Source organism: Lutra lutra, chromosome 5 (genome assembly GCF_902655055.1).
Source record: "Lutra lutra chromosome 5, mLutLut1.2, whole genome shotgun sequence".
NCBI classification, from domain to species: domain Eukaryota; kingdom Metazoa; phylum Chordata; class Mammalia; order Carnivora; family Mustelidae; genus Lutra; species Lutra lutra.
The window spans coordinates 25,130,125-25,152,521 of record NC_062282.1 but is presented as its reverse complement, the minus strand read 5'-3'; the positions used below and the strand labels follow the sequence as shown (position 1 = coordinate 25,152,521).

Here is a 22,397-nt window from a genome sequence, read left to right as displayed (position 1 = left end):
TGAGAAGAGCTACATGTGTCTACCTATAGCCCTTCAATCAGGAAAAGATCCTCTTCTTCTCTGCAACTTATGGCCACCTATTTCCAAACTTAATAACTCAAGATCTTAAATAAAGTTAAAATAAATTTTAAGTTAATTAGCATTTGTGGGCTAGCCCAGGAATCCAATTGCCATTTATTGTTTAATTCTCATGGACAGCTGACTTCCAAATGAATTTATGGTCTAAAACCTGTTCCTGAGGCTCCTGGGTGGCTCAGTTGGTTGAGTGTCAGATTCTTGGTTTCAGCTCTAGTCAAGGTCTCAGTGTCATGGGATGGAACCTTGCATTGAGCTCTTTACTAGATGGAGAGTCTGCTTCTCCCGCCCCTTTACCCCTACCCCCTGTTCATGCACACTCTCTGTCAAGTAAATGCATCTTAAAAAAATAATAAAACCTGTTCCTAAGTTGGATGATGCTTGAGCAACTTTTTTTTTTCTTTTTCTTTTTTTAAGCGGGGCTTGCTATATTAGGGTAGGAATTGGCAGACTTTTTCTCTAAAGGGCCAGACAGTAAAGATTTTAGGCCTTGTTGGCCATACATGGTCTCTGCTATTGTAGAGTGAAAGCAGCCACAGATAATACACAAATGATTTGTTCCAATAAAATTTTACTTATGGGCACTGAACTTTGAATCTTATTTGTGATGAAATACTATTCCATAGATTTTTTTTTCAACCATTCAAAAATGTGAAAAACATTCTTAGCTTGCAAGCCATACACAAACTGGCAGTGGCTGGCTTCGAACCGAGCTACAGATTACAAATCCTGTATTAGAGCAACAACGTATTTTTTTCCTCAAGAGATTTACTGTAATGTTTGTGTAACAGAATCAACAAAATAAAGCATTAGAAACTGTCTTAAGCCCAGAAACTGCCTCATTTATTTTTTTAAAAAAGCTTAAGTTTAAAAAAAAATGTCAGATGATATATTTCAAGTTCTAAAATTGTACTGCATGTTTGCATAAATAAGTGATTTAAATAATACAGTAGACTATCTGGTAGAATTTGCAACCATGTAAAATTCCTACACCTCTGGTGTAGGAAGGCGGAGATTTTGAAAAAACAAAAGCCTACCTCCTCTTTTACAACAGTAACTGTGTTTTATAGTATAGTCATTGTTGGGAAAAACAGGTTTTAGGTCATCTGTCTCCTGCTTCTCATGTGGAGTTTCTTCCTCCGCTATCAGACTGGATCACCCAGGTCTGTTTGTATGAAGGGAGCTGACTGGTTTCTTTCTGTGTGTGTGTGTGTGTGTGTGTGTGAGAGAGAGGTCACACGGCTGGTGAGAATCCGGGTAAGATTCTGACTTGGTCACCATCCTGTATCTGCTTATATATGGCCATGCTCTTCAGTTTTAACATGAAATGTTAAAATCTCTGTTTTGGAATGAGTAACGTGTCTTTACACACCATACACAGAATTCTCAATTTACCTAACTTTATTAGAGTTACATTATATTAGACTAAGTCTTCAAAACATTGATTTGCTCCAATCAGCATTGTTTTACATGGTAGAACTTAATTGGCCCCAAGCTATTTGGTTTTACATTTTCTATTACCTAAATATTGATGGTTTCCCCCCAAATCTATCCCTTTCACAACCTTCTTAAAAGCATGTTTTTACTAACAGAAAATGTTTTACATTATTTCCGGACTCCAATGTAGGAAGTATATTGAGGCATGGGCTGAATAATATTCACATCCACAGCAGTTTATTATAATTCAGTAACTGTAGTCTCTAATTCTGTGTGATATTTTATTTAAAGGACTTAAAAATTCAGGGGCACCTGGGTGGCACAGTCGGTTAAGCATCTGACTCTTGGTTTTGGCTCAAGTTGTCTTAGGGTCATGAGATTGAGGCCTGAGTTGGGCTCCGTGCTCAGCGCAGTCTGCTTAAGATTCTCTCTCCCTGTACCCCTCCCCCCAACTCTCTCTCTCTCCCTATCTCATTCTCTCTCTCAAATAAATAAATCTTAAAAAAATAAAAAAATCATTAAGTATTTTTATTAAAAAAGCAAAGTATTATATAAAGAATGCATTACTAAGTAGTTGATTTGTGCCTCCTGAAGAACTTTTCTTGTAATTATATATTACAGTTAAAATATATTAAAATATATTAAAGTTAATAATAGACGTCATTCAAAAAGAGAATTCTGAGAGAACTGTGGTAGAAAGGAGTTTACAGCTCTCCTTTTTGCCGATTAATCCCAAACTGGGTAAGATATCACTTCAGCAGTGGGACTATAATTTCAATTGTAGCAAGTAGATTAAAAACAATTAAATCTAATAATACATATGTGTGACTTGATTCATTTCTATTAGATTTCATGAATGAGTTAATATGAATTATAATGCTTTTCACATTAAAATTTCAAACTTTTAATTTTTTTAAAGCAGGCTCCACGCCCAGTGTGGAGCCCAGTACAGGGCACGAACTCACAACCCTGAGATTGTGACCTGAGTTGAGATCAAGCGTCAGACTCTTAACCAACTGAGCCACCCGAGTGCCCCTGAATTTCAAACTTTTTGAAGCTAGACATTCTGAAACTAGCGAGAGGAAAGTCATAGTACAAAATCCTCTAAAGTTGGTAGTTCATAGGAGTTCCCAAAACTTTCCTAGGCCACGCTCACATTTTTCATTAATTTCAGGTCAAGATTTAGCTGCAATCAGTAAATAAAGGCGTACAGAAATGCAGTTCCATTGCCAGACGCTTTAGCTTCAAATGTGATTTTCTTCCACCGTGATTTCTTTCAGATACAACACAGTTTCTTTCTGATCCTGAGCATATGGGCCTACGCTAATATGAAATGGTGTCTTAGAAAGGTTATTTTTGTTTTCCGCAGGGAGCATTCCTCCTTTGACCTATATTTGATACATGACACAGATCTGATTGTGCCACAACCATTAGCCTCATCCGAAATCCCTAGCTGGAGGTCAGGGCTCAGGTCAGGGACCATTACTCTTGGGTGTCAGAGCTAAACTTAATTAATGCCTTTTAAAAATGTATGGATGCTATTTTGTTCCCCTTAGGATGTATGAAAATGGCCTGCAGAATTTAATCCTGAAAAATGTGGAAAACAGAATGGTTTAGTTGTTTGACAGGCCCCCATGACCTCTTTCTCAAATCATCAACATCGTCCAGTGTACCAGTGCATATGGTTTTTTACCTGCCTCCTGTCTGTTATTTATTTTATTTTTTTTAAGGCACAGATGCCTTCTGTGCACCTTTCTGGTCCTCAACAACCCTCTGGTAAGCCATGGTCCATTAAAGATGGGCCCTCCCCCCTTGTGCTGTTCCAGAACCCCGAAACGTTTAGCAATCATTTTCCAATGAGAGCTGGCAGTTGCCGGCCAGGGTGGGATGTTATGTCAGCACAAGTGTCAGAGAACGAGGGAGGTTTCGGACGGAGTGACAGGCACATACATCAGCGAGGGCTGGGGAAAATGAAAGGTACTGGGGCAGGCAAGAGGAAGAGGGCAAGGTGCTCTCCAGCAGATAGCTTTAAAAGTAATTTTTAACCAACATTCTTTAAGAGCCTTTTGGAAAGCAGATCCCCCTTTCCCAGAGGCATCTGCCAACCGATAGTACAACAGGAAAAGAGGAAACTGCTTCCGAAAATGCTTTAAAAAGAGACTTTTAGAGGCTGTTAAAAAGGCATACAATCACGTTCAGCGTCAGCCTGTTGAAGCAGCAGCTTACTGTGCAGGCTGGGCTTTCACTTCACAGCCTGCTGTTTTCCCTTTACCCCCAACCCACCACCCACTCTCTGGGGCTCTTCATGCAAGAGCTAAGAGCTAAGCAGCACCTCTGTTTTCTGCTTAAGCTCCACACAGAATGGGGACACCAATAGCTATTCCCTTCTGTGTGGCCTTGAGATGTGGTCTCAAATTTTTCTCTTTCATTCATTGTATCTGTCTGTGACATGTGCTGCTTGGGAGATGTTCTAATGGTATGTTGCAGCCTTCGTTCTGTGCTTTCACTGTTTGCATTCTAACGACCTTTCCCACCATCCGTTTTCTAGCCAGTGAAGTAGCTTGCATCTGTTTTCAGACTTCAGGAAGATGCATTCAAAGTGCACCCTATCAGTCCTTTTTGTGACAAAGTTCTCAGCGAAGGAAACAGGAATTATGTTCATCCTTGTATCTGCTGTAATTAGCATATAGTAAGCAAGCAATCAGTACTTGCTGGAAACAAGGATGAGTACACGAATGAGTGAATATGAATATCAGAAGAATACGAGTTGGGAATAGCAAAGGGAGGTGCTCTGGAGCACATACCTGGGCTAGAGAAATAGCTCCGACCAACTGGCAGCACTGATTTTTAGAATTATAACTTATCTCCCTCATTTATTTTTCATATGCAAATACCTTATTGGGGAGTGTTTTCCTAGAGAGAATTTTGAGGCAGAAAAGTAAGGAAGGAGAACCGGTACAAGAAAGTGTTATCAAGTTGGCAACCACTTCATGAGATCATCCTAGAAACCCTATGAAATGCATCTCTGGACCATCTCCCCGGGAAAGAAAGGCCGAAACACTTATCCATAGGCTGCCACCCCCTTGTGTTAGTTTCACCTCATGGGACAAGTTGCCAACACTTCCAGATTTATGTATGGTTTTAGCATGAAACAGGTTCCTGAGGTTGCTCACCCTGTGCCATCAACAGAGAAGCCCTAGGGCGGAAGGCACGGTGTGCATGGCATGGGATGGGCCCAAAGCACCGCCGGGTTGCACCTGCAGGAAGTGGGTCGGAACCTGTGAAGAACTGGTCGTCATGGCAGTGGCTGAGTGAGAGACAGATGAGGCTGAGGAGATGTGAAATGGTATCTGAGTGCTATCTGCTGCAGTCCCCCAAATGTGAATACACTACATGGAGCCAATCATTTTTAGGAGGAAAAAAATGTAAAATCTCTTAAATTTGAATTCACAAGTTGAAAACTCGAATTTTAAGTATTGTGTTTAGTCCTGTAAATTGAGTGTACTCTTAGTAAAACCTTATCATTATAGAGTTAGAGGAATAGAGAATTAGACTCATCTGGCTCTCTGTGTATCTATTCTTATTTTTGAGTGATATATTTTCAGGAGATTCACAACTAGAAATATGCCAGGAGAGACCTGTGGGTCTCCTATTTTCCACACTCATGTTAGGGAAATGACTGCAAAAGAATTGGCCTGGGCTTGATGCAGAGTTACCTGGACTATATTTCTGGGAATTCTAATGTTGGCTACTGAGGTGTCCCAACTGATGAATTTAGGGATGAACTAGAGCCTCAGAACAAAAGCATGTCAGCTACGCTGCTACCGTGGGTGGTGGAGTACGTACACATTAGTCTTTCATGGTCTACCACAGGGTACCTCAGACTTTCTATTTGCATGTGAATGAAAATAATACTGAAAAATTTATGTATTTCTTCCATTAACAGCTAAAATATTGCGCTCTAAGTTGTTAAAAATAATGCAATTTCTGGCCAATTGTAAATTTTACCATTAAAACAAATGATCAAATTGCTTAAAAAGATTCCAGTGGAGTCTTAATACAGTAGCAACTCGATAGTCACAATGTCTCATTAAAAAATACGTGAATAAGATCATTTTAATACCATTCTTCTTCTTGAATTCATTTCCATTCAACTTCCCCCACATATTTTAATGTAATGTAGTTTTCTACGCTGGAACATCTTATATTGATCACATATGCCTTGCAAAAATTATGGATATGAATTAAATTTTGAAATTAATATTTTTTCTGTAAGCCTAATAATTTTGTTCTGAGCAGATTTAATTTTATCATGACACAAAGCAACTTTGCAAATTTTTGTAGTTACATCATTATATTTATACACACAAAAGTAACTTTCTGTGAAAAAGGCCCATGCAAATGTATACCGCCCTAAGGGGCCGCAAGCCTAAGTCCCGCCAGGCATGAGGCCCAGGTGCAAAAACCCGGGCTCTGGATGAGTTTACAAGCTCTGCTGGGGCCCACCTGCGTGCCTAAGCAGGGCAGTCAGCAGCGCGAAGACCGGCGGGGCCCGCCTAGGGTCCCCCTGAGCAGGTCCTCGGGCCCCAGCTCTGTGCCAAACCTTAGCCTGCCGCCGCCGCCCGGCTCGGGCCGAAGCTCGGGGCCACGCACACAGGCCTTTTTCACGGCAAGACCGGATGTGAGCTCCACGTGGGGGTCTATGCAGCGCCGTGGGGGTGGCGGCCCGCCAAGAACTCTCTCTCCTGAGTGGGGGGGGGGGGGGTGGGTCCCAGGAACTCAAGCCCGCGGGGCCATCAGGGCCAGGCAATCAAGGGTGGCGGCCACCAACACCAGGGCACCAGGGATGTGTAAAAGCTCCCGGGAGCCCTTGGAACCCAGGAGCGGGGCAAGAAGGAGAGTGTGAAGATGGCGCCCACGGGCGAGGCAGCAGAGGGGGCTTCGAGATGACGCCACCAGTTACGGCTTGTAGGACCTCGAGAGACCCCCCCGGGTCCGTCTGAGCAGATGCCTGCCCCTCCAGGACAAGCTGAGTGAGCAGCGCACTCCAGGTGCAGCTCCAGGACAAGCTGAGGAGCCGGTCCCTTCCGCCGCAGACCCGGCGCCCCTGTATCGGCTGCTTGCGTCTGGGCCCTGCGGCCGGTGAGTCTGAGCGTGGGAGTCCTTTCCGAGGGGCGCTTTCTCGCATCCTTTCAGCCTCGGCCATCTGGGGTCGCGAACCCCGCTGTCGTCCAAGCTAAAGCACTGGGGCCTGGTGGCTCGTCTCTCAGATGCAGGGCTTAAGAGCTGAGGTGACCCATGGGAGGCTCCTGGTTTTGAGTTCCGTCCCAACTGCCCTGCTGGCTGCGCCGGGGATGGGGCTTGGGGGACAGTGTGGCTGGCACCGGTCGGGTCACTCGGCCGGTTTGTAAGGTGTCTTTCAGAGGAAGCTGCGCCACATGCAGCGGTACATTGGCTGTGTTTGTGGGAGGAGGCGAGTTTGGGACCCACTTAGGCCGCCGTCTGGAACTGGAACCTCCTTATCACCATCGTGTTTGTGGTGTTTGTGGTGGTTTCAGTGGGGGAGCTGTGCGTGCGCGTGCGTGCGTGCGCGCGTGCACAAGCCGGCGTCCGTGCATTCATTCTCGTGTGCGCCCTTGCTTTGCTCCTGTCAGTCCCACGTGGACAGGGGCAGGCTGGCAACCAGGTTAGAGGAATAGCCACTGGCCAGGGCCAACAGAGTGTTCCAGAGAATTCTCATCTATCATTTTTTACTTCATTTTGGCCGCAGTTAGTTCACACCTTTGCAAGCCCAAATGAGGAGCCCAGCTCAGGTTGCAGATTTTCTGGGGAACAATGCTGAAGAGGCTCTGAGGAAATTCTGAATTTAAGCCACATTTGGCACATTCACTGTGTCAGCCAAAACACGGTTCAGTGAGAAGAATTATGGGCATATTGCCCCCAGTGGCACATTACATTTGTGACATAAAAAATGTGCTTCATTCCAATCAGTGAAAATTAAAAAAAAAAAAAAAAAAATAGCTTGCAGCATGTTAAAAATATCCCCAAACTTCATTTGATTGAAAATTTGGAAAATAATGATAACAGCAATTGTAACAGCAACAGAAACACCTAACGTATGCCGGGGTGCTTTCTACATGCTGGGCACTCTGTAAAGTTCTTTTCAGCATTATCTTGGTAACTCCTCACAACACCCTTATGAAGTTGAGACTACCATTATCCTCATTTTATTGGAGGAAACTGCACTAAGAGAAATGTCCAACAGAGCCATCTGCCCCTTGTACCAATACAGTCAACCCGGAACTCCCTTTATCATGCAAAAGTAGGAGTTCGATGATAAAGATGCCCCCTTTCCTTAAAATTTTGTGCATTACTCATTTCCTAATTAAATACAAAGCTTTTATGGTCTTGGTTCCTTAGTTCTGCCCCCAATTGCTTCTTTGTTACAGTTAAACATTTGCAGTTAGGTGAACTCACACTGTGGCAAGGTCAGCTCTAAGGGAATACAAATAAGATTAGGAAAAAGGTATAACATTTTAGACATTAGACTTTATTACAGGATGTTTTAGGAACATCCTGTTGTGTGGCATACATCACATCCACATTAATGCATTTGTTAAAAAAAATAATCTCAAAACCTTACTTTTGCCTAAAATTACCCAGCCAACAGGGGCAGAACTCTGTTGGGTTTTAATTTTATGTTTTATAATTACTTATTACTGTTTTAAGTTGGATTTAGATAAACATCTGCATTTCAGCTTATTTGCCTTTCAAATAAAACCTTAAAAAAAGGTTCTTAAGGAAAGATTCAGGTTATTTTTAGCTATAAAGAGAAAAGAAAATTGTTTTGTGATGCTATTTTTAAACAACACTTTTTAAAGTTTTCTTAAAGCTCCAGTGGTTAGGACAGTGCTAAAGGCAAAAATATTGCTTTAGAAAACACTTCAGAACATGCTAGAAGAGTTAAAGTCCAAGCCAAGCCCCCTGAGAGCAAGGGAAAGTGCTCACATGGCATGGTGTCCTTTGAATCTCTTAAGATTATTTCCTAAATGAGACTATGGGAACACAATGAAATTATGTTTTTCTTCCCACTAGTTAAGCTTCAAATGGCTAGATGGAAAAGATGTTTTCTTTTTGGACAGTGATGAATTTCTAGTCAGTCTATTCCCAAAACAAATACAATAAAACCTGCTTCACGTGCAGAGTAAAATGAGATAGGAATAGAGGTCATTCAGATGGCTTAAGTACTGCTCTAATTGCCATTTTGCAGGTAACCCTTACTTGATGGAATAGGTGGGTTTTGGACTTATTTATTACCTCTAAAGCTGTACTTTATGAAACTGAATCCCATTGAAGCCCTCACTTATATAATACAGTACTTGAATCAGGGGAAGCTGATCCCAAGAATGGATCTTTGGTCTAAAAAGCCTTAGCACATGGGATTTCCAAGCAATTAATAATGTATTAAGAGTGGTTGCATGACCTAAACTGGCTTAATCAGACTATCAGACTGAAGGGCATTGCCTTTAATTCTTGATTGTGAGAGAGGTTTTTTCTGTCTTCTGCTACCAAGAATAAGGAAGTATGTGGCCCCACTTGTCACTGGTAACCATGTTAAAGTCTGAGAGAAGTCCCTGGTTGAGTGATTTTGATGCCAAAGGTAGGGGCATGGAGAGACAGAAAGATCCTGAGTTTTTGATCACACCACTTCTGTGTGTGAGCCTGCTTTCCTATGGACTGTCTGTCATATAAAATATAATTTTATTTATTTCTTAATGCATTTTGAAATGGGATAACCCAAAGCATCCTCACAACAGGCTGAAAACACTTAGTGAGAAAGAGTATGAAGTAATCAGATCTTTAGGATGCTGAACATGAATTACTATATCTTGCTTTTCTGATCGCCTTTCCTCTGTTAATAGGCTTACTTATTGGCTTCTCCTTTACCCCTACTAGCTTAATCACTCCTGAAAATCCTTTAATTCTCTGCTTAACTGTTCTCAAGTTGGGGATGTGAGTGTGGGAGAGGACTACCCCTAAGCAGTTTAGATTACTTACTTATGTTAATGTGTGAGGTTACTGAGTGGAAAGTATTAATCAAGAGAATGGTTGAGAGGCAGAGAAGAATCTTGGGAGCCACTGTTCTAATTTTCTGAACCCTCAGTTTCTACTCCTTTTCCTCAGAAGTTACAGTGTCCCATAGTGGTGAGATGTAATAGAAAAATCGGATGGGATATACCGCCATACCTATTCTAGTCTAGAAAATCCACTTACATAAAACAAGCTATTGTATAGACTAGTAAATTTAAAATTCTCCACGCACCTTTGACTTAAGGCTGATGGATATCACATTAAAAGGGGAAGTATAAAGAACATCATCCAAACCTCTCCCACTTCATCTTACAACTTTACAAAACATTTGGCATGCTCAGAGCTGGGCTGAGTGCATATTTCATTGCCAAGCAATATTCATGAAGATTCTGTTCCATGCATTGACTGCCACTTAAGGAATGAAGCAGGACTACATAATCAGTTGAATTTAATTCAATCTCTTTTGTATAGCCATGTTCAAGGTTATTACAAGGTATGTAGGATCTTGTATTAAACTTCCTTATAGAACGTCAAGACATATTTCCAGGGTAGAATTCAAGGGAAGAATTATTTTGCTCATGAAACGTGTACACAAGAATGTTCCACAGATTGTTCTGTAGATTGAGTTTGATGTATTACTGTGAATGGTTTATACGCCCAAAGATAATCAAGGTTTATCAGACTAGCCTACACAAAAGAGAGAAAATATACAGCCAACATTTTCAACTGGAACACATAAATACAAACTGTAAACAATTCTATGCCTTGGTGCAGAGTGACCAAACAAATGTCAACTATTAGATAAGGAGACATCCCCCCCCCAAAAAAAAAAAAAAAAACAAAAACTCAAGTGTTGTATTAGGAGACCCACCAATTACAGGGTCTGTAGCTGTTTCAGATATTTGGCCAAAGTCACCAAGGTTGTCCTGGGGATATCATCCTTCCATTGGGTGTGCCCTTTTGGTGTGGACAGTCTGGAAGGCTGGCACTGACTTTCTTGATTCTTAATTGTATTCCCACAACGTGTCCAAAGGAAATCTGATAAGTAAAGAAAACGAACATCCAACAGGAATAAAATAAAAACACATAAATGTAGTCTAGAATAATGTGTTCTTGCCATACGTCAAAAAGAGCGTTAGGGCTTAGTGGTAAAAGCAAGACTGAGAAGCCTAGTTCTCCAGATGCTCACAGCTGTTGCTTAGAGGTGAGACCTAGGTAACCATGCAGAGATCTTCGGAAAGATGTGTTTACAGTTGCACTGAGGCTAAGTAAGGTCTATTACAGAAGCATGCTGTGAGAAATCGGAGCTGAAAGCAGGACAGGTGAGTGAAGGTCAGAGAAAGCTTCTTGGAGAAATAGACTCTTGCCCTCTTTCCTGAAGAGCCAGTAAGATTTGTCCAGGTGATGATGAGTGGGGCGGCCGGGGGTAAGCAGTCAGAACAGCTGTTGCTGTGCACACCGGCTGGATAGCAGTACAACCACTTAGCAAAGGGAGATCTTAATCTGCTTTATGAATAAAAGACTCAATCCTAACAGAACATCTATCTGTTCATTAAGTAAGTTTCTGAGATGGCAGTTTTGAGCCATCATATTTAATATTAAATACATATTGGAACCTGCCTGACATCAAAGCATGGTGTTACCTGTGGCGCTTGACACAATGCCTTGCGCAGAAGTGTTCATTAAATGCTTATTGAGTTGAATTGACATTCTATCGTCTGAACCTTAATTTCAGCTAGTCTTCTTGTGTAAAGTGATTTCTTGCTGAATGTGTCTCTGCTGCTCAATATATTAGGTAAGGCTTTATGCTGTACAGCAAACTCATTTGTGAAATTGTAGCGATTGGTGGAAGAAACACCATGCACATAGTCCGAGGCATACTATCAAGAATAAAACTCTGGTAAGCTTTTGGTATGAGTGGTTTTGGACGTGTGGTTGTTTCTGAGCTGGGGTGGAAGGTCAAAAAACAAACCTAAAAAATGAATAGAGACCCTACAAATCATAATGTAACTTTAAAGGCCAATTTCTATATTCATATAAGATGTAACTTTAGTCCATATAGGATTTATCTGGTATAGAGTACGAAAAAAGGATCTATTTCCCCTGAATTTCTAGTGCATGTTTGTATTGTCATCCACTGTCTCTCCTTCCTGCATTGGACACAGGAGGCCTTCAGTAAATATTACAGAATGAAATAATTAATAAATGATGAATCTGAACCTCCCAAATACTCTTGCTGGGTTCCCTTTGGGACCAGCATGAAGTGATTGTAAGACTGACTCAAAGTAAAGTGAAGAGCCAGGCCTAAAACTGGAAGGCTTTCTTGGGGCTGATGATATCTGTTGTTTTATGCTATCATTAATCGATTATTAATTGCTATGGAAATACACTGATATAGGGGCGCCTGGGTGGCTCAGTGGGTTAAGCCGCTGCCTTTGGCTCAGGTCATGATCCCAGGTCCTGGGTTCGAGCCCCGCATCGGGCTTTCTGCTCAGCAGGGAGCCTGCTTCCTCCTCTCTCTCTGCCTGCCTCTCTGCCTACTTGTGATTTCTCTCTGTCAAATAAATAAATAAAATCTTTAAAAAAAAAAAAAAAGAAATACACTGATATATTCACTGAGGGGTGAAAAGGAAAGATGTGTTTTCTTGTTTTCTTTCTAGTTATATTTCTGAATCCTGAGACAGGTTTACATGTTACATGTTACAGTGTCTACCTTGTATGTCCCCACACTTTTGATGTTATTTTTGGATTTGAGATACATACAATTGAATCTATCTACCTACCTATTTGTATCTGTCTTCATCTATTTGAGTAAACATACATGTATATACATATGTACATAATCATAAAAGGTATAAGAATTGGTAGTTAAGAGGATTGGCCATCAAAACTGGATTTAACTTTAGCTCTTGAGAAGTACAGCTGACCATTGAACAATGTGAGTTTGAATTGTGTGGGCCCACTTAATTGTGGATTTTTTTTTTTTTGATAAATAGTGTACAGCACTGTGAATGTATTTTCTCTTCCTTATAATTTTCTTAATATTCTTTTCTCTAGCTTTATTGGAAGAATACAGTATATAATACATATAACATACAATATATGTAGTAATCGACTTTTTATGTTATTAGTAGGTCAATGGTAGGCTATTAGTAGTTTAGTTTTGGGGGACTCAAAAATTATACACAGATTTTTAACTCTATGGGGGATGGTGCCTCTAACCTTTGTGTTATTCAAGGGTCAACTATACTAGCTGTGTGACCTTGGGCAAGTTGCTTAACCGCTCTGTTTTCTGGTCTTTAAAATCAGGAGGATTGACAGAATTTGCATCAGATCATTCCTGTAAGACACTTAGAACCATACCTGGAACATTGTAAGCGCTCTCTAAGTGTTAGCTTTAATTGTTACCCTACTCAGTTTTCCCAGTCATCTTTCTTGTTGTCTTATTTCACAATATTTTTAAAAGAACATATAGGATTATTTGATTGAGAGGTGAAAAAAGTCACTCACTTAGCAAAAAAGCAATTGCTTTATTTATCACAGAAAACATATAGTAACATGTGTGGAAGCTAAAACTGTAAAAGAAAAAAAAAACCTCAGAAAAACAATGTTTAGTTTATGCTTGAATTCTTAAAATATATTGAAAGTATAAACTCAGAGGAACTTCCTGTTTCCAAACAGAAATTAAGAATTAAAAAATCAGAATGACAGACTTCTTGCTAATCTGCTTAGGAAGGCATAAATTGTTAATCAGGCTCCAGGCAACACTGTTTCATAGCGAGTTTAATAAAAAGTCTGCCTGAGGGAAGAAGAGGTCTGGTGGCCCGATTTTGAAGCTGGGCAGCTCTGTTTACATGCTTAGTCCCTCTAGCTCTTGGGACTCCATGGATAGGGTTTCCGTTGAAATTGGCTCCTTGTATAGGGGTCAGAATTGTTAAAATCATTAGCGTGGGACAGAAAAGTTATATTTTTTTCACTGGTGTGAATGAGTGTGGGAAGGAAATAAATTGGGAAAATATTTATTTAAGAGACTCTGGCCCCTTGTATGAGAATTCTGCCCAGGACGCATTTATCGAACCCTTCCTATGTGCTTATATTGGCTAGTGATGCTTTCATCTTAAAACTGCGATCTGGGAATGGAGAAGTGATATTTTAAAACCACCTCTCCTATCTCCTGAACCTGGATTTATCTATTCTGTAGGCATCTTATATGTGGATCAGGTGGGCTTTTGCTGTGCATGGAATCAAGTAAGGAATTTTTTAAAAGTCTTGGCATTGTTTTTAGGAGTACTTGTCAATCAGATAAAAGTAAAATTGGAAAATATTTGACAAGCACAGTATCTTTTGAGCAGTTGGAGCCTCATGGCTGCTTCTCTGGATTGTTGAGTTTAATAGACAGCCTGAATTTCATTCCTTCCTTTAAAGTCTTTCTTAATAACATTATGGATATTAGTGTGTATTTCTCAATTACAAAGCACAGCAAGTTTGACTCTTGTTTTCTGTGATTAGTTTCTCTAACCAGCCATGATGAAGAGATTGTCATATAGAGAAAAAAAGAAAAAAAATAAGCCTTTTAAAAATCCATTTTAATTTAGTGACAAATTGGGAAGCAAGCATATGCTCTATAAATGTTCAGAACATTCAGGGTGCAAAGCAAACTTCTTGTTCTTCAGAGCCCAATTAATCCAGCAGAGGGTTTCAATGATTTCTCCCCTTTCTGTCCACTCTATAAAAATCTTTCATTACATCACATTAAACTCCGTAGCTTGAGAGCATTTTACTGTTACGTAGCTTTCACCTTCATATCTTAAATAAAGTAACAGTGCTGTTTAGTGTTCTGTTTGGAGGGAAAGCAGTTATTCACATGATCACCAGACATCTTGCGGTGTCCTTCCCTCTACTGTGGTCATCTCTTTAATTTAATTCCTTTTTTTTTTTTTAAAGAACACTAAGTATACACTCATTTAAATTCAGTGGGGAGAGCTTTTAAGAAAAACACACCATGGTGCTATTTGGAAAGATATTTTGGAATGTGGCATCTGAGAATTAAAAGCAAACTTGAGGAAGAAAAACAGGTATCATGAGACAAAATTTTAAATATGAAATTTGTATTTGGCATGCCTGTACACTACAAAGGTAGTTGACCTGCAGGTAAATATACTGAATGCAAAACTTACTGCAGAGTTAGTACCTTCTGGATCTGGAGGCTTGGGATCACCTCCTCTTGCTGACACTGATCAGTAATTGACCCCTTGATTCTGCTGTCTTAATTAGGATCTGCCCAAGTGTTTTTTTTGTCTTTTTTTTTTTTTTTTTTTATAAAAAGGCAGATATGAGTCCGAAAGAGAGTGAAACTGTGGCACTGAACTTTATCATAAGGCCTCCATCATAGAATTAATTTTCTAAAAAAGATTTCATTTATTTATTTGAGAGAGAGTGAGCGAGAGAGAAAGCATAGGAGGGGAGGGTCAGAGGGAGAAGCAGGCTCCCCACTCAGCAAGAAGCCTGATGCAGGGCTCAATCCCAGGACTCCAGGATCATGATCTGAGCAGAAGGCATCAGTTAACCAACTGAGCCACCCAGGTGCCCCATAGAATTAATTCTTTATGAAAAACGGACAAGATCCCAACTAGATACTTTTAAACTAGTAGTTTAATATGAGAATAATTGTTGGGAGATACAGTAGTTCGACTTCATTCAAATTAGGATTCAGCAGTCATATTCCAGTCTTGGTGGATTTTATCATTTTTGCATTGGTGATTACTTAGTTTGACCACACCATTTAGATCTGTGTTAAATTAGAACCTGTTGCTAAGGAGAGCTTAGAATATTTTAGTTGAATGTGAAATTGAGCAGTTTCAAACATTTTATAAAATGGATGATAGTAGATTAATGAAACTCTTTTTTTTAATCCTGCAAAAGAGGTTTAAGCTTTGTAGCTAAAAATATGATAAGCTCATTTTCATGACTGAAATCTACACTATAAGCTAGAAGCCAATTGCTTTTTGAAGTAAAAAACCTTAAAATACAGTGTAGGACCTTAGAAAATTTGTGTTTGTCCACAATAATGTAAAGTTCACTTTTATGGAAAAAAAAGATGCCTCTTTTATAATGTGAATGGTTAAATTGGGCTAGGTTTTAAGTTATCATATTAGATGTAAATTTAAAACATTTTGTTTTCCATTGAATAATCCACTATGTAATCCAGTAGGCAAATTCATTGTTGATGACACATTCTGACGATGAGCTCTACAAAGCACAGTTTTGGAGGACTTGTTAATAGAGTCAAAGACTGTATTAGTATTGCAAACATTAATATTAATCTCTATAGGGTTTAATTAAGGGATCCAAGGATACCTTTTGATTGAATGACTTTTATTTAGTTTTTTTTTTTGGCTGTCTATCTGGCTTTTAAATATCGTTATAATTCCCCCTTACTTTTTATTCACCCAAATGAGGAAGAGAAGTAGGTCAATCATTTTTCAACATGATGTTATTCATTATCTAACCCAGTGATCCTTAGACTTTTGGATTTCATGGAACATTAACAGTTTCTTTCTTTCTTTTTTTTTTTTTTTAAGGGGGTAGAGTTGACATTGGGTCTCTCACCAGATTTTAATTTTGCTAAGGGGGAAAAAAAGCCACAGCATAATTTATCCATACACTTTCATGAGAATTGACATTTTAACTCCAAAGAAGTGGGAGGGTCACTGGGTACTTAAATAAATTGAGATTTATAAAAAACACAATAGGTTGTCAAAATTTTTCATATCTGATCACTGACCAATAAACTATTTTTTTTCAAAGATTGACACTTTGGATAGTCTGGAAAATCACTGACTTAGATAAAGCTCACTCAAAATAATTGTCAAGCCATTAAAACTGAAATAAAAATCTAAATTTTATAATGTGCCCCCAAATAGTGGTCAAAATTTTGAAGGAAAATTTTAATATTTCTTTACAATAAGAACTTTTCGAAATGGTACGAACACATGAAATTTCTAAAGAAGTCTAAATCCTTATTTTCTCTAAAAATTCCCATGTCAGCTCCTTCACAGCATACTCATAAATAATAATATTACAAAGTTCCTTATTAATTTTTAATGTCATAATTAAGTGGAGATGATAAAAAGCAATATTGCCCAACAACGAGAAGTTAGAAAAGAGATACAACTCAGTAACCTCTCTGTCATCAAGTATCTCAAATGTAAATGACGGGTGTTGGGTAAAGCCATTTCTAAGCTCCTATCTATGTCTCACATCGTCTTATTTTATTTGTAATTATGCTGTCCATGAAAGCCGGATTAATTACATGACTTTCTGAGTATTGGCAATAGAAAGAATGGAGAATGACTCATCAATGTCAACCATATATACTACTACTATATTGTTAATGGGATGTCTTCTGTTCCACTCCAACTTTTTTTTTTTTTTTTAAAGATTTATTTATTTATTTTAGAGAGAGAGATGGTGGGAGAGAGCACAAGCAGGAGGGGCAGAGGGAGAGGGAGAGAGAATCTCCAGCAGACTCTGTGCTGAGCATGGACCTGGACAGAGGGGGTTTGATTTCACAACCCTGAGGTCACGACCTGAGCCAAAACCAAGAGCCGGGTGCCTTACCACCCGCGCCCTCCCAGGCGTCCCTTCTTTTTTTTTTTTTTTTTTTTTTTTTTTGGTGTGAAATTTTACTAGGCAAAGAAATCATTCAGAATAAATATTGAACTGTGATGGTAATGAAATAACAAAATTGTGGTCATAAATAGAAGAAAATAATTATTTTTACTCATCAGATAAGGAGGGGAAAGAAATATGACCTTACTCAACTCTACCCACAGTCCTAAATGCTGTGTATGGAGTGAGCATATCAAATGCACTGAGAAAGGACTTGTATCGTCAGAGGGTACTGTGCAGGTGGGCTGCCTCTGTCAATGAAATGAATGGTTGTCATTTTTAGTTACTTTCCTCAAATACTCCTGGCACATGAGGCTACCTCTGAAGGCAAGAGAAGATCATCTATTCTCTTATAAAAAGTACCATTATGCTCAAATGGCTCACACAGTACTCTTTACTACAATTATAAACTGTAATGGCATGCTTGCAAGTAGTTTTTCAAAAATGAATAACCTAGATTTTCCTCAGCCTTAAAATCTGCATTGCTTGGCCAAAATAACCAAGTCACTCCATGTTCTCTTCTGCAGTGTCTTTCTCGGAGTGTCACACTTTAAATTCTAAGATATCATAGGTGTTGGTAAACAGCACACTCATTAAGTGCTTAGCTCAAGCAGGAATTCCCTGGAAATTCTAACCAAAAAAGGGCTAAATAAAAAGGATATAGGTGTAGCATTTTCCTTTTGGCTTAGTGTATAATTATTATTTTACAGAATACATGTAAAATGCTTACAATACCATGTAACATGTAGAAAAGCTCATTAAAGATTTATTATCATTTAGTGTATAATTATCATTATTTTTCAAATCGTATAAAAATTTTGAAGCTAACCATCAGAATTTTTTTATCCTGGCTGTCATATGTGTGTGTGTGTGTGTGTGTGTGTGTGTGTGTATGACATACTTTTTAACAGGCAGTCTGGGCTGGGGTGGACTGTCTTGCTAGTTAGTCTTCCATCATGCTATACCATATATAGAATCCAAATGGGTGACTTACATTTGGTGTGTGTCACTATTATATACTTTGGTTTGCAGGAGCCAGAAGATCATACAGTGATCTATTTAATCAGGTCATTTGATTAATAGAGGAAATAAGCACCCAACAGTGTTAGTATAAAATCTACTTAGCTTGTGGGACAATAAAGAGAAGGAAAAGAGTCAGTAGTCTTCAAAGCACTAAGAAAACATCTTTCTTTGATTTTTCTGGACTACAGATCACTTTTTTAAAAAACCTACTTTGGTTATTTTATGATTCATGCAGGATCATTTCCTCTAGGTGGTAATTTTTTTTTTCAAGGATAATTTTCAAATTTGCATTCCATGATAGAGAAGTATGGTGTTTATAAACATGTTAATGATGTGTTTATAAAGTTTTATTTAATAGTAGCAGTATTTATGTAGTGAAAAATGCACACTGTGTGAAATCAGCAATTTTGATTCTCTTTCTGTTATGTTTCCTTTTTATGTAAAAATTCACTTCCTCATCTCTTTTCATTTTACTTGTGCACCTCTTCAATTTATTTTCTGCTTTCTGTTTTCTATTCCTATCTTATTAGGTTTCCTAAATAACTTTTGGGTAGATCTGCCAATTTAGGAAATTATAGGAAGAAAAAACCAAACCGTTCTTTCAAGGGATGAACTATGAAGACAGATCATAGCCGGTGGTGGCGAGCTTTATACTGCCCATCTTCATAAGATGCTCTCCTCCCCAAGACAGCTTTGGGTATGGTAGGAGAAGCTTGGGACACTTGTTGCCCCCTTATACTGCACATCAAATTTAACAGTAACATTCTGGCTTCAATTAAACTCTTCCTTTTATGAATCTCAGCAAGATGATCTGATTAATAGAGGAAATAGGCACCCAACAGTGTTAGTATAAATATATTGAATGGATGAAACAAGGTAAAATAATGTGGAATTGGGGGATGGGGGACACAGTGCCCTCTGTGTGTGCATCTAGTTTACAAGTAGGCACCTTTACTCACAGCATTCTTTCTTCAGTGGGTTTTCTGTGTTGGAGGAGTTAAAAATTTCCTGGATAATACAGTCTTGAACAACTAGATCCTGGCTGTTTCTCTGACCCAACCACTTTGGCTTAAAGAGCTTTAATCCTTTTTACTTTTGTAGCAGTGAAGGTGCACCAGCTTTTTTGAATGGTTATTTGCATGAAGTTTCCCCTTATCCTCCTACGTGGTGAGTGATGGGGTTAAGAAGAGCATATGCAGTTGGCTCTCCAGTTAATTAGGGAGAACCTGAAGTTTCTCATATGACTGCTTTGAAAAAGGGAACATTCCTTAGGAGTAGCACTTTTAAAATGTAGGCCAGTTACTCTTCATAAAAAGAAAGCTCAAATAAAAATATTACTGTTGAGATCCAGGAAAGTGCCTCAACCTCATCTATTTTCAAGGTAAAATAAAAATCCCATTGGAGAACAAAAAGAGAAATAAAGGAATGAAGAGGAAGAAAAGCAACCCAAGCCCTACATTTCTGTATTTTTTCTCTTTTATTGGAACTGTGTCACAACTGGGTGCTTGTTCTCTCTCTCTTTCTCTGTGTGTGTGCATGTGTGTTTTAAAGTAAGTTTTACTTTTTTTCTTTCAGCAGCTTCCCTATTAGCATGATGTTCTTGAGTCTTTGTATTTAGAATTATTATTCAGAAAAAAATTTATACCAGAGAAGGTTTGATTATCTACATTTTCACCTTTTTGTGAAGCAAATAAGGTGAGCTCAGTAGACACTAGCTAGGCTGCAACACTATTAAAAAATGCAATTCAGACTGAGTCACTGTTCGTTATTTTTATAAGCGAGACCCTAATTCTGATCAACCCCAAAGAATGGGCTGGCGTGACTAAGCACGCAGTGCGAGGCAATGGCTTCTGCCGGATGTTATCTCATTTGGAACACATTTCAAACTTTAGAACAGATTTTTAAATTGGAAGTTGAAACCTGCAGACTGTCAGCAGAAGAGGCTGATTCACCCCTAGAGAACTTACTTTAAGTCCCAGGCAGAGTTTTTTTTAAGGAGTAGGTTACCTAAAATCTGTTGGGATATATCAAAGAGAGAAATAAAACCACCTCACAGAATAAGGGTGCCACAGGCATCCAAACAACATTTGGACTTTGAATATATGCTTATTTGAAGGGGGGGGGGGTTCTTCAATTTAGAAGGCTTTAGTTCAATATGCTTGTGAATGTTTATGAATCCCTGAAAGGCTAATTACATTTTTCTCCCACCAAGAATTTCTTTAGTGCGGAGAGGTTCTTTGCATGGAAATTTTTGAGTTATAACTATAATGGCATTCTTATTATTGGATAAATTTGAGAGAAGGAACTACAGTCTTGGCAAGGTCAGAACTAAGGAAAATCTTATGGTGATGGTGGTGAATTCTTTAATTAAATTTTTAAATTTAATTGGCTAATGATTTCATTTGGAATCATAGAAAAGTTACCAAAAGTCTAAAGACTGAGAAAACTGCGCAAATACTCCTGAGTTCCTTAAATTAGAGGAACTGTACACATGAGAGCAAAAATAATGATTTTAACCTGGCAGAAATGTCAAGCTGGTACTTGGAGGACCTTAACTCATCTATGAAGAAAAAGCTATTATCCACGTATTATCTTAGCTAACAACATCCATGATGCAACTGAACGACAGGGAGAAATGCATGGAGTGACCCACTAGAGGTCCCTTCCAACTAAAAAAAGTTTCAGTAGTTCAAAGGATGCAGCTTTAGTAAGTTGGCATTCAAGACTGCAAAGCAAATAAGGGCCAGAAGGGGGGATCACATGTTTCACTTCCTTAGGAAGAGATATGGTTTTATTCAGAATATTTGTCACATTTTATTTCTTTTTAACATCCCTATGTGGGACTCTCACTCCGTTAGCTTTAATTAGATATTTAGAACTTGTTCCAGCTCATTGATATATTGCCACATGGAAGTGTCTTTTGATGTCCTGGAACTGTAGTTGTGCTTTTTAGAAATTTTTACTGTTTCAAGTTTCTCAGAGAAGTATTTTGCAAGATAGATTTTTTTCTTAAAAAAAAAAAAATTCAAGAGTGCCTTAAAGTGAGTTTTTACTTGCAAAGCTGATGGAAGTGGTGGGTAGAGGAGGTAAGATGCACGTTTTCTGATAGTAGGCAACTTGGTAGAAAATGATTTTGTTTCTATACATTATCTTTGCAAAGTTAGCATTAAGAAATGTAATTGCAATAAATTGGTGTAAAAGCCAGATAATAAAGGGACTAAAAGTCCCTATAGAGAATCCAGTCTGTCACTTATAATGGCAGTAAAAGATAATTTTAGACAAGTACAGTAGAACTAAACCGTTGCCATTTTCCTTCAAAAATGTGCTGCTGCCTCTCGTGTTTTTCTGAAGAAATTGGTTACTTCCCCTGCTTCCAAACTATGCCATGAGCCATCAAAATAGGTAGAAAAAGATATGCCTTTTATTTCCCCCCAGTACCTTTTTAATTAGAACATACCAAAGAACAAAAGGAGGTGAGATACAATCCTGTGCAATTGTATTTTCCAGTAAATTGTTGGATTTCTTTTAAGTTTCTAAGCTCTGCATTGAAAATCTGGCCTCTGGCATAAACTTTGCCCTCTTCCTTTTGACATAATGAAGACATCTGCTTGATCATATCCCCTTTCTTCACACAACTTATTTTCCGGATCTCTAAAATAGCAAACACAGAGCCATGCAAGTGCTATTACACAAAGGATGACACTCTAGTCAAACTGGAAGAAATTTTTTTTCCTCCTAAAGTAGAATCCTAAAGGTTTTCCTTTTCAGGTAAAGGTGTCAGCAAGAAAGAAAGGAGATAAGCACTCCTTGGCTACCATTTGTATAAGCATATTTGTTATTCATTCTTAGAAGAGTTGTACATTTTCTAGGTATGTCTCTGTTTCTTTTCTGACACAGAGAAGACTTTATTGTCTCTCTGGATAATAAACGACCAGAAAGCATATTTTGTGTGTGCACCCCTCTCGAGCAGCCATACGTGTACACACCAGCCACTCCAGCGATATTCTTGAAGGAAAAATCTTTCCCACATTATGTGCTTCAGTAAGTGAAAGTGAAGATTGGTGGAGACACGGGGTGATATATTTCTATAATGTGAATAT

The 22,397-nt window shown here is 38.8% G+C and overlaps 1 protein-coding gene across 2 annotated transcripts in view; it reads right to left on the bottom strand.

Annotated features, from left to right (window-relative positions):
• CDH6 (cadherin 6) overlaps positions 1-22,397 on the bottom strand; it is a 124,928-nt gene that overhangs the window by 101,121 nt on the left and 1,410 nt on the right. The gene's annotated exons all lie outside the window — the stretch shown is intronic.